At 36.2% G+C, this 13,596-nt stretch overlaps 1 protein-coding gene across 2 annotated transcripts in view; it reads right to left on the bottom strand.

Moving 5' to 3' along the window:
• LOC141544623 (uncharacterized) overlaps positions 1 to 13,596 on the bottom strand; it is a 112,158-nt gene that overhangs the window by 76,645 nt on the left and 21,917 nt on the right. For both annotated transcript variants that reach the window (XM_074271015.1, XM_074271016.1), the window contains exon 2: positions 2,254 to 2,353. The gene's annotated coding sequence lies outside the window, so the exon portion shown is untranslated. The remainder of the gene's footprint in view (positions 1 to 2,253; positions 2,354 to 13,596) is intronic.

Raw genomic sequence — 13,596 nt, 5'->3', positions numbered from 1 at the left:
AAGTCCCTTGTCAAGAGGGATCCCGTCTTCCCATGTTCATCATAGTCTGAGTACAATAAGCATTTTGTGCCTACTGTGGCACAGTGTCTTATGATATCCTCTAAAGGAGCATCTTTGTGTAGTTCCCATATAATCCTTCTGCAATCCTCATTAGCATTTTACTTAGCCAGCTGTCTTCTCATCATTCCTATAGCTGCATTTTCTCCAATGGTTCTCGTGACAGCTGTTTGCAAACGTCCCACAAAATCAGCAAAAAAATCATTGGAACCTCGCTCTATTTTTATGAAGGCTTCCCCTCGATCTTTTCTTGGGAGGGTTCCCCAAGCTTTTATTACAGCAGTAGCAATTTGTTCATAAGCTGCTATGAGATAGTCTGTGTTGAATTGTCTGCATAATGACCTTCACCTGCTAGTTGGTCAAAGGTGATCTGTACATTAACTTCAGTTTTCTGTTTGTGGTGGGTTTGTGTCCTGCATAATTCATTATATTCAGAAAGCCACAAGTTTTGTCCAGCTTCTAAAGATGTCCTTGTTATGGATTTCCAATCACTAGGGGTTAAGATTTCATAAGCCAGATTGTCTAGTAACATCTTAATATAAGATGATATAGCCCCATGAAGTGTGCAATCCTTTTTCAAATCTTTTTTTTTTTTCCAGGTCAAAAGCAGTGTATCTTTACTGTTGACCTAAGAGTCAAGCACTTCAATCACAGGTATCCATTTATTAAATCAGATAGATATATCCTGTCCTTTGTTTGCCTTAACCAGTCCCTTTTGTAATCTTGTCATAGGCTGCTTCATAGGTGATGCTGAATGTGTTACTGCCCCTTTCCCTTCTTCTTCTCCCTCTACCCATAAAATGTTGAGGGAAGTAGGTCAGGGGTTGGGAAATACCCTAATTTCTCTTGTTGTGAACTACCACACTAAGAATTGAACTTAACTCCATTCTTATCTAATTCTTCATGCTTTTCACCTAGTTTTTCTTGATCCTCCCTCCCTTGCTCTTTACTCTTTTTTCTTACCCTAATACTTATTTCTTAAAGCCAATTGTATTAAATGCTATGTATCAAGTGTTTCTTTGGATATTGAGTCAATTCCATTATCATTGTAGTATTCAGATAATTGCTCTCCTGCTAATTTCAACTCATTTGGATTCAATTTTTTTTTTCCTTAGAAAACCAAGGATATGTGTACTGTACTGTTTCTAAAAATTCATTGATCTGCTCCCAAGTTACTCTCAAACATTGGCTTTTCATAAATCTGACAATGCTCACTACACATTTTACCTTTATTGCAAAAGAAGGCTGTTTTCTAAGCATCTGTCCCATTTCAGCTGAAGTACTAGTTTAGCCCTTAATAAAGTTTCCTTCTTGTACTCACTCTAATTTCGGGTTCAAAGATGAAGGTCCTTGGTCCCACGTTTAGGTGCCAAAATGTAATATGGTCTCTAAAATGTAATGTTTTCTGTTGAGGTTTCCTTGGGGTCTCTGGGAGCAGCCTTGGTTTCAGTTCAGTAATCACCACATGAGTAGCAGGGCTTAAAATCCAAATCCTTTATTGTCTCTTTCAAAATTTTGTCTCCTTCACTTGGGGCTCAGCTAGATTTCTGGAGGCCTAGCTCTCTCTTTGGTTCCTAGAACTTGAGCTCCCGCTTGCCTTCTCTGGCTTCTGAATCTCCCCAAATCCAAAGATTTGTGCTTTAGCCATGATAAAGGGGGACAATGGAATCTGTCTCAGCCTCCTACCTCTTCTAGTGTGCTTGTCTCTTCTGGCCCTGAGAGCTTCTGCATATACATTCCACACTGAGTAAAAACCAATCATGATATCACTAGGAGAACATTATTTGTTGTAGGATTAAATCAATGCTAAACTAGATTGAACCATTGTCTTCTCCATTCTACCTTGTAATTCCACTTAGTACCTTGTTTCAAGCTCTGGCCCATAACAGGGGACTGAGTCAAAACGACAAGATGAATGAGCCCAGGTGATCTTGTAAATTTCAAAAGATAATGAGGCTATAAAAGGCCACTGAAATTGTGACTATAGGGTTTACTGAAGTGGTCAGTTGTAGTGGTAGCAGCAGGTTGCAGCAAAAGAAAGAGTTGGCATATGAGAAAGACAAGCCACTGGAAAAGATCTGCCTTGGAAACCTCCCCCCCCACACACACAAACACAGTTTGATTGAACCTTCTTCATGAAAATGTGAAATTGTTAATTTAAACAATTGTCAAACAGAATTATGTGTGCAGACTTACTTTAAGCTTCCTACAGCTTGGCTTCCAGTTGAATTTTCAAGTCCTATTTAAATTGTTCATTTAATGTACACTCTAATTCACCTCTGCTCATCATTGTTTTCTATGGGAAAGGAAAAAAAAAAGTCCTATTATCTGAATTATGGGATGACATTTTACATTTCTTTCCATTGGAGAAAACCTAGCTACTCAAAAGCAACACTCAGGTAGACTCTAGCCATTTTCCCTTTGAAGTAGGGTGGAAGTAAGGAAAAGGGAGAGGAGGAGCCAATGGATGCTCTAACAAAGATTCCAATTTAATTGCTTTTTTTCTGCTATTTGAATGTCAGACTTCTCTCAAAATTGAATATTGGGGAAAGGGGAAAGGCAGGTGAAGGGCAAAAATTAGTGGAGGTTGCGTTTTTTGTGGCTTTTCCCAAGGAACATGTAGCTAGTCATTGCATTTGATATGGGGATGTTAGCATAATTTTGGAGCCCTTTCCATTTGTAAAGCTCAGTGGATTGAATGCAATACAGGGAGTGACAAAGACCTTAACTCAAGTCTAGCCTCACATGCTTTCTATTTAGGTGATCCTGGACAAGACACTTACCTTCTGTTTGCCTCAGTTTCCTCATCTGTAAAATGGGGAGAATAATAGAACCCAATTCTCAGCACTGTAATAAGGATCAAGTGAGATAACATTCACAAAATGCTTAGCACAGGACTTGCATGTAGTAAGCACTATATAAATGTTACTCATGATGACAATGATGATGTTAATTATTGGAGAGATTCTCCACAGAGAACTCTTGTAAAGTGAGTGGGTGCCTTCCCATATAGAATCTAGCATAAGCACATTTAGCTAGATTTCTCCAAGGCCCACAAGCTTTCCTTTGATTTTCTTTCCCCTAGCCCTGACTTTGCAAATATTCTATGGTGCTAGAGGTAATGGTTGTTTTCCTCCATTTTCAAAGAGGACCAAAATGACATTACTATGTTAGTGTCAAATTAATGCATCTGACTGGCGGATCAGATCAATGTGACCTTGGAATCTTGTCCCACAGGTCAGACACTGTTAGGATTCTTACAAGGTGCTAAGACATGGAATGGATAAAGATAACAATTATCTAATTTAGCATGGTTCAGTATGACTGATCTGATCTTACAAGGAGATGTTATGGGCCAGAACTTGAAACAAGGTACTGAGTAGAATTGAGGAGACGATGATTAAATGTAATTTAGCATTGATTTAATCATACAATAAATAATGGTTTCCTAGTGATGAAATGATTGGTGTGTGCTCAATGTGCAGCATATAAGAAAGAAGCTCTCAGGGCCAAGGAGGACTTTGGGAGATTCAGAGTCAGGATTTGGTCAAGGAGATTCACAAGTCGGGCAGAACGAAGGAAGACAGAGAAGTGGTGGTAGGCTGTCCTCGGGAGAACACTGAAACCAAGATCTGGAAGGCCTTCAGACAACTAGCCAAGCCCCAAATGAAGGAGATAAGATTTGGAAAGAGACAGTAAAGGCTTTGGACTCCTGGCTGCATTTGGGATTATTGAAATGAACTAAAACTAAGGCTGCCTCCAAAAGCTCCCCAAGAAACATACTCCAAGAATGATTACAATTTAGAGAAAAAAAAAAAAAAACATTACATGATACAAATAGTTCTTATGAATATTTGAGGTGATTTCTCTAACCTTGTGCATCTCCCACTTCTTTTGCACTAATTCAGTCCTATTTTGCTCATACAGCACATTTGTCTGAGGAGAGCATGCCATGAAGAGCAGTTCTAAGTCTCTCAAGTCATGTAATCAATTCTCAAGTTGAAACCTTGAGAGTGTCTCTGTACTGCTTTTTCTGAGCACCTTGTGAGTTCTTGTCTGTGTGATTTCTCCATAGAGGGCTTTTTGGCAAGTGTCCATAAGGCACTTAGAACAGTGTGATCAGCCCACAGATTTGCACTCTGTGCAGTTTGGACACTTGACAGATTAGTTTAAGAAAGGACTTGGGAACTTTACAGAAAAATTGGGGAGAAGCAGAGTGCTGCAACTGCCTCTGCCCATGCTGGACAAACAAAGTGCCCCCAACTCCTAATCTTCTCTTTCTCCCACTTGATCCCCCAACATCCCCACCAGTTCCTAGAGGTCCTCTTTTAAACCACCCCAGACGTAGACATTTTGAACCTGGCATACTGTGAGTGTTACTCCCTGGCTCTCAAAAAACAAACAAACAAACAAACAAACAAACAAAAAAAAAAACTAGCCTTGAAACCTCACCCAGGTAAGAATCCAAATGAAGGAGAAAAGTTCAAACAGATTTCTCAAGTTTATGACGTGATTTCTGATGCAAAGAAAAGAGACTTTATGACAAAAGTACAAAACAAGCTATCAAAGAGGATGGTTCTGGTGTTGGCTTTGGTTCTCTAGTGGATATCTTTGACATGATTTTGGAGGAGGTGGAAGAATACAAAGGGAACAGAAAGGTAAAAATGTTGTTAATCAGTTGTTTGTGAAACTGAAAGATTTATATAATGGTGCAACAAGAAAACTGGCATTGCAAAAGAATGTAATTTTTTTTCTTTTTTTCTTTCTTTCTTTCTTTATTTGTTTGTTTATTTATTTATTTCAAGGAAAGGAACTATTTTCCTTTTTATTATTTCAAATTACATTTAGATTACAAGTTAGAGACATAGCAAATAAATAGGTGACTTCACTTTACATCCTGCTCCTAATATATATAGCTAGGTGACCCTGGTTTCCCTAGTCAAGTCACTTAACCTTTTTTTTTTATTATTAATTTTATAATTATAACATTTTTGACAGCAAATATGCATATGTATTTCTTTTTTTACAACATTATCCCTTGTAGTCCCTTTTGTTCTGAGTTTTTTTTTTTTGCTTTCCTTCCCTCCATCCCCTCCCCTAGATGGCAGGTATTCACATACATATTGAATATCTTATTGTATATCTTAGGTAGAATATATATGTGCAGTACCGAATTTTGCTGTTGTTGTTGTTGCAAATGAAGAATTGTATTCAGAAGGTAAAAATAATCTGGGAAGAAAAACAAACAACAACAACAACAACAACAAAAATGCTCACAGTTTACACTCATATCCCAGTGTTCCTTTTCTAGTTGTAGCTGATTCTGTCCATCATTGATCAATTGGAATTGGATTAGCTCTTCTCTATGTTGAAGATATCCACTTCCATCAGAATACATCCTCATACAATATCACTGTTGAAGTATATAATGATCTCCTATTTCTGCTCGTTTCACTCAACATCTCTCCAAGCCTCTCTGTATTCCTCCTGTTGGTCATTTCTTACAGAACAATAATATTCCATAACATTCATGTACCATAATTTATCCAACCATTCTCCAATTGATGGACATCCATTCATTTTCCAGTTTCTAGCCAATACAAAAAGGGCTGGCACAAACATTTTGGCACATACAGGTCCCTTTCCCTTCGTTAGTATTTCCTTGGGATAGAAGCCCAGTAGTAGCACTGCTGGGTCAAAGGGTATGCACATTTTGATAACTTTTGGGGCATAATTGCAGATTGCTTTCTAGAATGGTTGGATTCTTTCACAACTCCACCAACAATGCATCAGTGTCCCAGTTTTTCCGCATCCCCTCCAACATTCATCATTATTTATTCCTGTTATCTTAACAAATCTGACAGGTGTGTAGTGATAACTCAGAGTTGCCTTAATTTGCATTTCTCTGATCAATAGTGATTTGGAACACTTTCATATAAATGGAAATAGTTTAAATTTCATCATCTGAAAATTGTCTGTTCATATCTTTTGAGCATTTATCAATTGGAGAATGGCTTGATTTCGTATAAATTAAAGTCAATTCTCTGTATATTTTGGAGATGAGGCCTTTATCAGAATCTTAACTATTACTTCCCTTCTAATCTTGTTTGCATTAGTTTTGTTTGTGCAAAAACTTTTTATTTTGATGTAATCAAAATTTTCTGTTTTGTGATCAATATGGTCTCTAGTTCTCCTTTGGACACCAATTCCTCCCTCCTCCACAAGTCTGAGAGGTAAACTATCCTATATTCCTCTAATTTATTTAGATCTCGTTCTTTATGCCTAAATCTTGGAAGCATTTTGATTTTATCTTAGTATGTGGTGTTAAATGTGGGTCCATAACTAGTTTCTGCCATACTAATTTCCAGTTTTCTCAGTAGTTTTTGTCAAATAATGAATTCTTATCCCAAAAGTTGCAATCTTTCAGTTTGTCAAACACTAGATGCCTATTTTTATTCACTATCTTGCCCTGTGAATCTAACCTATTCTACTGATCAATTAGTCGATTTCTTAGCCAATACCAAATGGTTTTGGTGACTGTTGCTTTATAATACAGTTCTAGATCAGGTACAGCTAGACCACCTTCACTTAATTTTTTTTTTTCATTACTTCCCTTGAAATTCTCGACCTTTCCTTGTTCATATAAATTCTGTTGTTAGTTTTTCTAGGTTATTGAAATAGTTTTATGGAAGTCTGATTGGTATAGCACTAAATAAATAGATTAGTTTAGGGAGTATTGTCATTTTAATTATATTCGCTCGGCCTATCCAAGAGCACCGAATGTCTTTCCAATTATTTAAATCTGACTTTATTTTTGTGTCAAGTGTTTTGTAATTTTGCTCATATAATTCCTGACTCTCCTTTGGTAGATATATTCCCAAATATTTTATACTATCAACAGTTATTTTGAAGGGAATTTCTCTTTGTATCTCATGTTGTTGGATTGTCTTGGTAATGTATAAAAATGCTGAGGATTTATGTAGATTTATTTTGTATTCTGCCACTTTGCTAAAGTTCTGACTTATTTCTAATAGCTTTTTAGCAGAGTCTCTGGGGTTCTCTTAAGTATACCATCGTGTCATTTGCAAAGAGTGATAGTTTTTTTTTCCTCATTTCCTACTCTAATTCCTTGAATCTCTTTCTTGGCTCTTATTGTTAAGGCTAGCTTTTCTAGTACTATATCAAATAGTAATGGTGATGGTGGGCAACCTTGTTTCACTCCTGATCTTATGGGGAAAGATTCCAGTTTATCGCCATTACATATGATGTTTACTGACAGTTTTTAATATATGCTCAAGTGTTTTTAGTAGGAATGGATGTTAGATATCATCAAATTATTTTTCTGCATCTATTGAGATGATCATATGTTTTTTTTATTAATTTGATTATTAATATGGTCAATTATACTAATAGTTTTCCTAATATTAAACCAGCCCTGCATTCCTGGTATAAATCCGACTTGATCATAGTGTATTATCCAGGGGATGATTTTCTGAAGTCGTTTTGCTAATATCTTATTTAAGATTTTAGCATCAATATTCATTAAGGAGATTGGTCTATAGTTTTCTTTCTCAGTTTTCAATCTACCTGGTTTAGGTATCAGTACCATGGCTGTGTCATAAAAAAAAAAAAAAAAAATTGGTAGAACTCCTTCAATCCCTATTTTTTCAAATAGTTTATATAGCATTGGAGTTAGTGGTTCTTTAAATGTTTGGTAGAATTCACATGTAAATCCATCAGGTCCTGGGGATATTTTCTCAGGGAGTTGGTTAATAGCTTGTTCTATTTCTTTTTCTGAGATGGGACTATTTAGACTACTTCCTTCTTCCTCTGTTAATCTGGGCAAACTATATTCCATTTCATTAAAGTTATCGAATTTATTGTCATAAAGTTGAGCAAAGTACCTCCTTGCTATTGTTCTAATTTCCTCTTCAATAGTGGTGAGTTCTCCCTTTTCATTTTCAAGACTAACAGTTTGCTTTTTCTCTTTCCTTTTTTTAATCAGGTTTACTAAGGGTTTGTCTATTTTGTTGCTTTTTTCATAGGACCAACTCAGTTTTATTAATTTAATTCAATAGGTTTTTAATTTCAATTTTATTAATATCACCTTTTAGTTTTAGAATTTCAAATTTCGTGTTTGTCTGGGGGTTTTAATTTGTTTCTTTTCTAGCAATTTTGGTTGTAAGCCCAATTCGTTGACCCTCTTTCTCTATTTTATGCTAGTAGGCCTCTAGAGATATAAAACTTCCCCTTATTACTGCTTTGGCTGTATCCCACACATTTTGGTATGATATCTCATTATTGTCATTTTCTTGGGTGAAGTTATTAATGATGTCTATGATTTGCTGTTTTACACAATCATTCTTTAGTTTATGATTATTAAGTTTCCAATTATTTTTTGGTCTATTTTACCCTGGCTTTTTATTAAATGTAATTTTAATTGCACTGTGGTCTGAAAAGGATGCATTCATTATTTCTGCCTTACTGCACTTGATTTTGAGGTTTTTATGTTCTAGTATATGATCAATTTTTGTATAGGTTCCATGAACTGCTGAGAAGGAAGTATACTCCTTTCTGTCTCCATTTAGCTTTCACCAAAGATCTATCATATCACACTTTTCTAGTATTCTATTTACCTTTTTGACTTCTTTCTTATTTATTTTGTGGTTTGATTTATCTAATTCTGAGAGTGCGAGGTTGAGATCTCCCACTATTATAGTTTTGCTGTATATTTCTTTTTGCAGCTCTCTTAATTTCTCTTTTAAGAATTTAGAGGCTCTACCACTTGGGGCATATATGTTTAATATTGATACTGCTTCATTATTTATGCTACCCTTTAGCAGGATATAATGCCATTCCTTATCTCTTTTAATTAGATCAATTTTTTTTGTTTTATTTGAGATGAGGCTGGCTACTCCTGCTTTTTTGGCTTCACCTGAAGCATAGTAGATTGTGCTTCACCCTTTTACTTTTAGTTTGAATGTATCACCCTGTTTCAGGTGTTTTTCCTATAAACAACATATAGTAGGATTCTGACTTTTAATCCAGTCTGCTAACTGCTTCCTCTTTATGAGAGAGTTTACCCCATTCACCTTTAGGGTTAGAATGACTAATTCCATATTGCTTGCCATCCTGTTAACCCCTCCTTATGCTTTTCTCCTTTCCTTCCCTCTTACCCCTCTACCCAGTATTAAATTGGTGAACACCACTTGCTTTTCACAGCCCTCCCCTTTTTAGTATCTCTCCCCCACTTTAAAGTTCCTTTTCCTATTTTACCCCTTTTTTCTTACAATATCTGTATTGCCTTCCCCTTAGCTTACTGCTTCCCTCTCACTTTTCCATGCAGTGGAAGAAGTTTCACCATAAATTGAATAGGTCTATTGACACACACTATCATCTCCCTCCTTTCTTTCTCTCAGATAGAATAGGTTACCTTTGCCTCTTCATGAGTTATAGTACCACCACTCTACCCTTTTTTATGATATTATTCCCTTTCCACCTCTAGTTTCTAGGACAAATTATACATGTGTTCTTTACATATCTTTATGGCAGAAATATAGTTCTCAAGATTTCTTTTTATGTTTTTAGAAATCTCTTGAGTTCTGTAACATTTGGTGTAGGTCTGGTTTTTTCATCAAGAATAGATGGAATTCATTTATTTCGTTAAATATCCATCTTCTTCCCTGGAAAACGATGCTCATTTTTGCTGGGTAAATTATTCTTGGCTTCATAGCACTTTCTGAATATCATGTTCAAGGCCCTTTGTCTTTTAATGTGGACGCTGCTAGATCCTGGGTTATCCTTATTGTGGCTCCTCCATATCTGAAGTGCTTTTTTCTAGCAGCTTCCAATAGTTTTTTTTCCTTCATTTGATGGTTCTTAAACTTGGCCAATATATTTCTTGGTCTTTTGATTTCAGAGTCCCTTCTGTAGGTGAAGGATGAATTTTTTCAATGTCTATTTTACCCTCTGTTTCCAAAATGTCTGGGCAGTTCTCTTTGATAATTTCCTGAAAATAGTGTACAGGCTCTTTTTTTCCTCACATATTTCAGGGAGTCTGATTATTCTCAAATTGTCTGTCCTGGATCTGTTTTCCAGGACTGTTGTCTTTCCAATAAGGTTCTTGACATTCTTTTCGATTGTTTCATTTTTCTTGTTTTGCTTGAATACTTCTAGGTTTCTTTCTGAGTCATTCATTTCTACTAGCTCAAGTCTAATTTTCAATGATGTATTTTCTTCACTCACTTTTTTATATCTTTTTGTAATTGTCCAAATGAGTTTTTAAGTGAGTTTTTTTCTTCTATGGATTTTTTTTTCCATTTCATCCATTTTAGTTTTAGAGAGAGCTGTAATCTTTTCCCAGCTCACTAATCCCATTTTCCTTGGAGTTGTTCCACTCTGGATAACTTCTCCAGACATTCTTTCCAAGCTTCCCTTTCCTTTGCCCATTTCTCTTCTAGGTCTCTTGTGAGAGTCTTTTTGATTTCCTCTATGAGATTCTTTTGTATTGAGGAGCAGCTCATATCCCCCTTAGGGGATTCCTCTGGAGACAATCGGCTTTTAGTGTCCTCAGAAAGAAAAAAAAGAAAGAAAGAAAGAAAGAAAGAGAGAGAGAAAGCACCTCACTGTCTAATATTTTATCCTACTTGATGGAAGCTTCAGAATCTTCCTAAGACAATTCAAATGGAAGTGATTCCATTTCCTGGCATGGTGTTGGTATACTGTCCAAGTTTCACAGACATACAATAATGAAGCATGCACAACAGCTCTATAGCCCTTCAGTTTGGTAATTAGTCTAATAAGTCTCATCTCCCAAGCTTGTCCTCAGAGCCTCCCCAACACTGAGCTACCTCTGGCAAAGGGTGTATTAACCTCAGAATTAATGGCAAGATACGAGAATTTATCCACAGCATTCAAAGCTTCTCCATGTGCTGGAATGGTGTTTCCATATATGAGTGGTGTGCTGCTGACTGATGGACAAACTATGTTTTCTTCTTGGTGAAAGGCCAAAAATTATCAGAAGCAGCAGAGAATCGAGCCATAGTTAGTTGCATGTCAGCTTCACAAGCTACATTGAGTGCACAATCATATGCAAACAAAATAAAAACAAATATTTATGCTGGGGCAAGCAGGTGGCCCAGTAGATAGAGCATCAGCCCTGAAACCAGGAGGACCTGAGTTCAAATTTGATCTCAGAAACTTAATGCTTCTTAGCTGTGTCGTCCTAGACAAGTCACTTTACCCCAATTGCCTCAGAAAAAAAGAAAACAAAAAAACAAAAAACAAAAAGAACCCAATACTTATGCCAATATAATTGTAATTGCAGCAACAGCTACAAGTGAGCACAAAGGAAATCATTTTCATAGGAAGAGGAGGAGAGATGGAAACTGTGGAAGAGCACTGACACTTTCCCAAATGAAAATCAGAGACTCTCAAGGTTAAAAGCAAAATGGATTTATTATGATCTCACAAGAAAGGGCAACTCCCAATAGAGAAGGTATCGTCAGTAAAGTAGTGCAAAGCACAAGCTGAAAATACAATATTGTATAGAGCCTAATGTAGAAGCTTCCACAACTTTTTTTCCCTTTTCTCCCATTGGCTGCTGGAGTCCAGGCTTACATCCTAATGAGATAATCTATTCAGAGCCTAAAAATCTATCCCAGAAACAAAGAATACTAGCTGATGACACATTCTTAATGATAATGAAAAGGAGGAGGAAAGACAGGAAGGAAATATAATCACTAATCAAACCCCTGCAACTTTTGCCTCAATCTGTTACTGAAAAGTCTCAAGTCACAATTAGGGCATAAGTCAATGCCCAATTCTTGTGAGAGGTCTTCACTCAGTTCATCCCCTTCAGAAACTGAAAAAGAAAAATAGGCAGAGAAAAAAAGACAGACATTAAAAAATCACAAAGAAAATTCTGCTGAATGATGAATTTTGTCTTGGACTGGTGAAGACCAGCACAGCAAAAACTGAATATTACTTTCCTAAAATATCTAATAGCGATTCCTTACTGGATTCCAGCCTAATCCTTCTATAATTCTTTATGGTTTAACACTTTCTTTCTGCTTGGTGACAAAGCTCCTTGGTCCATCTTTGAGTTGTTTTTATAAGATATTTTTCTTCTTTGCCTAGGAAACCAAAGGCTACAGTAAAATATAGACTAGTCCCTGGAATTGGAGAGAGAGGGCTATTATATAGATTAACCAAGATCCTCTTTTGAAAGATAATCTTCCAAACACAGGGTGGATACTTGTACAAATAACTATAGCAAGTGAAAGCTTGTCATTGGCTCAAGTTCTTATGCCTCAGTAGTTGCTAGGATAATATCTATCTTGAGTGGATGGAAAGAATGACTGACTGGGCATCAGCTGATCCAGGAGAAGTTAAAAAAGTTCATTTTCTCCTAGGCAAAATTGTACCAAACTTGGGGAAATCAGCTTTTAAATTCAACATCACTCTCAGAGAAGATCTTGCTGAGAATATTCTTCTAATAATTAGCATTTACATAGATTCAAAAGTACTTTTTATATGTAAACCCCATTTAATCCTCACAACATTCTGGTGGTGAGGGAGCTACTATTATTATTCCCATTTTACAGATCAAATAACTGATACTAAAAAGGATTGATGATTTGTCTTGGGTCACACATTTGGAGAATATTTGAGGTTGGATTTAAACTCAGATCTTTTTTATTGTCCAATCCTATATACCTTGTGCCACTTCTACAATTATCAACAACAACTACTAAGTATTCCTTAAAATGATGATTATTGCTGCTTATATCATATTAGTTAAAATCATAATAATGAGTGTACAGTCCTTTTGTTAACAAACTTAATTGCAGGTGCATTTTTAGGAAAGAGTATTATGCTTCCCACATTATACAAAGTCCAATTTACATAACTGAATGATGAATGCCTAGGCAGAAGACCTATAAACACAACCAGGTTTAGAATATTTTCATAAATTCTGCTTTGTAGATTTTCAATTTTGGTTTTAAGTATGTCCATAAAAATCTGTCACTGACTTCATTGGCTTTTAATGGGACAAGAAACAAATTAATTTCATTTGTTAAAACCTAAAATTTAATGATTTCTGCAAGCAATAGCTGATGTGAGCTGAGTTCTTTAGTTTGCATTTTTAGTTATCACTCTGAACCCTCATCTAAAAACCTTGTCCCAACTCTTGTGACTGTATGGTAGCATCTAGGATAGTAACCTGAAACACAGTAGGTACCTGAGAAATGCTTGTCAATTGACTCAATTGTTATAATTTTCGACCAACACCTTCATTCTGTTTCAAGTAAGCTATGCCTCACTAGCTGTTGTGCTAAATATTATCCTGAATAGATAGAATTACCGATTGGGCTTCTGTGGAGCCGGGAGAAATGGGGAAAGTTCATTTTCTCCTAGGCAAAATATTACCAAATTTGGGGATATTTCTCATGGACTTGAATTCTTGCTCCTGTTTCCTTCTCTCCAGACAGTGCGAGGTTTGTCTTCTGGGGATATTTAACATAATAAGGCTCTTGC

The sequence above is a fragment of the Sminthopsis crassicaudata genome, chromosome 5, assembly GCF_048593235.1.
Source record: "Sminthopsis crassicaudata isolate SCR6 chromosome 5, ASM4859323v1, whole genome shotgun sequence".
In the NCBI taxonomy this organism is placed as follows: domain Eukaryota; kingdom Metazoa; phylum Chordata; class Mammalia; order Dasyuromorphia; family Dasyuridae; genus Sminthopsis; species Sminthopsis crassicaudata.
The sequence above is the reverse complement of the archived record's forward strand: the minus strand, read 5'-3'. Positions and strand labels throughout refer to the sequence as shown.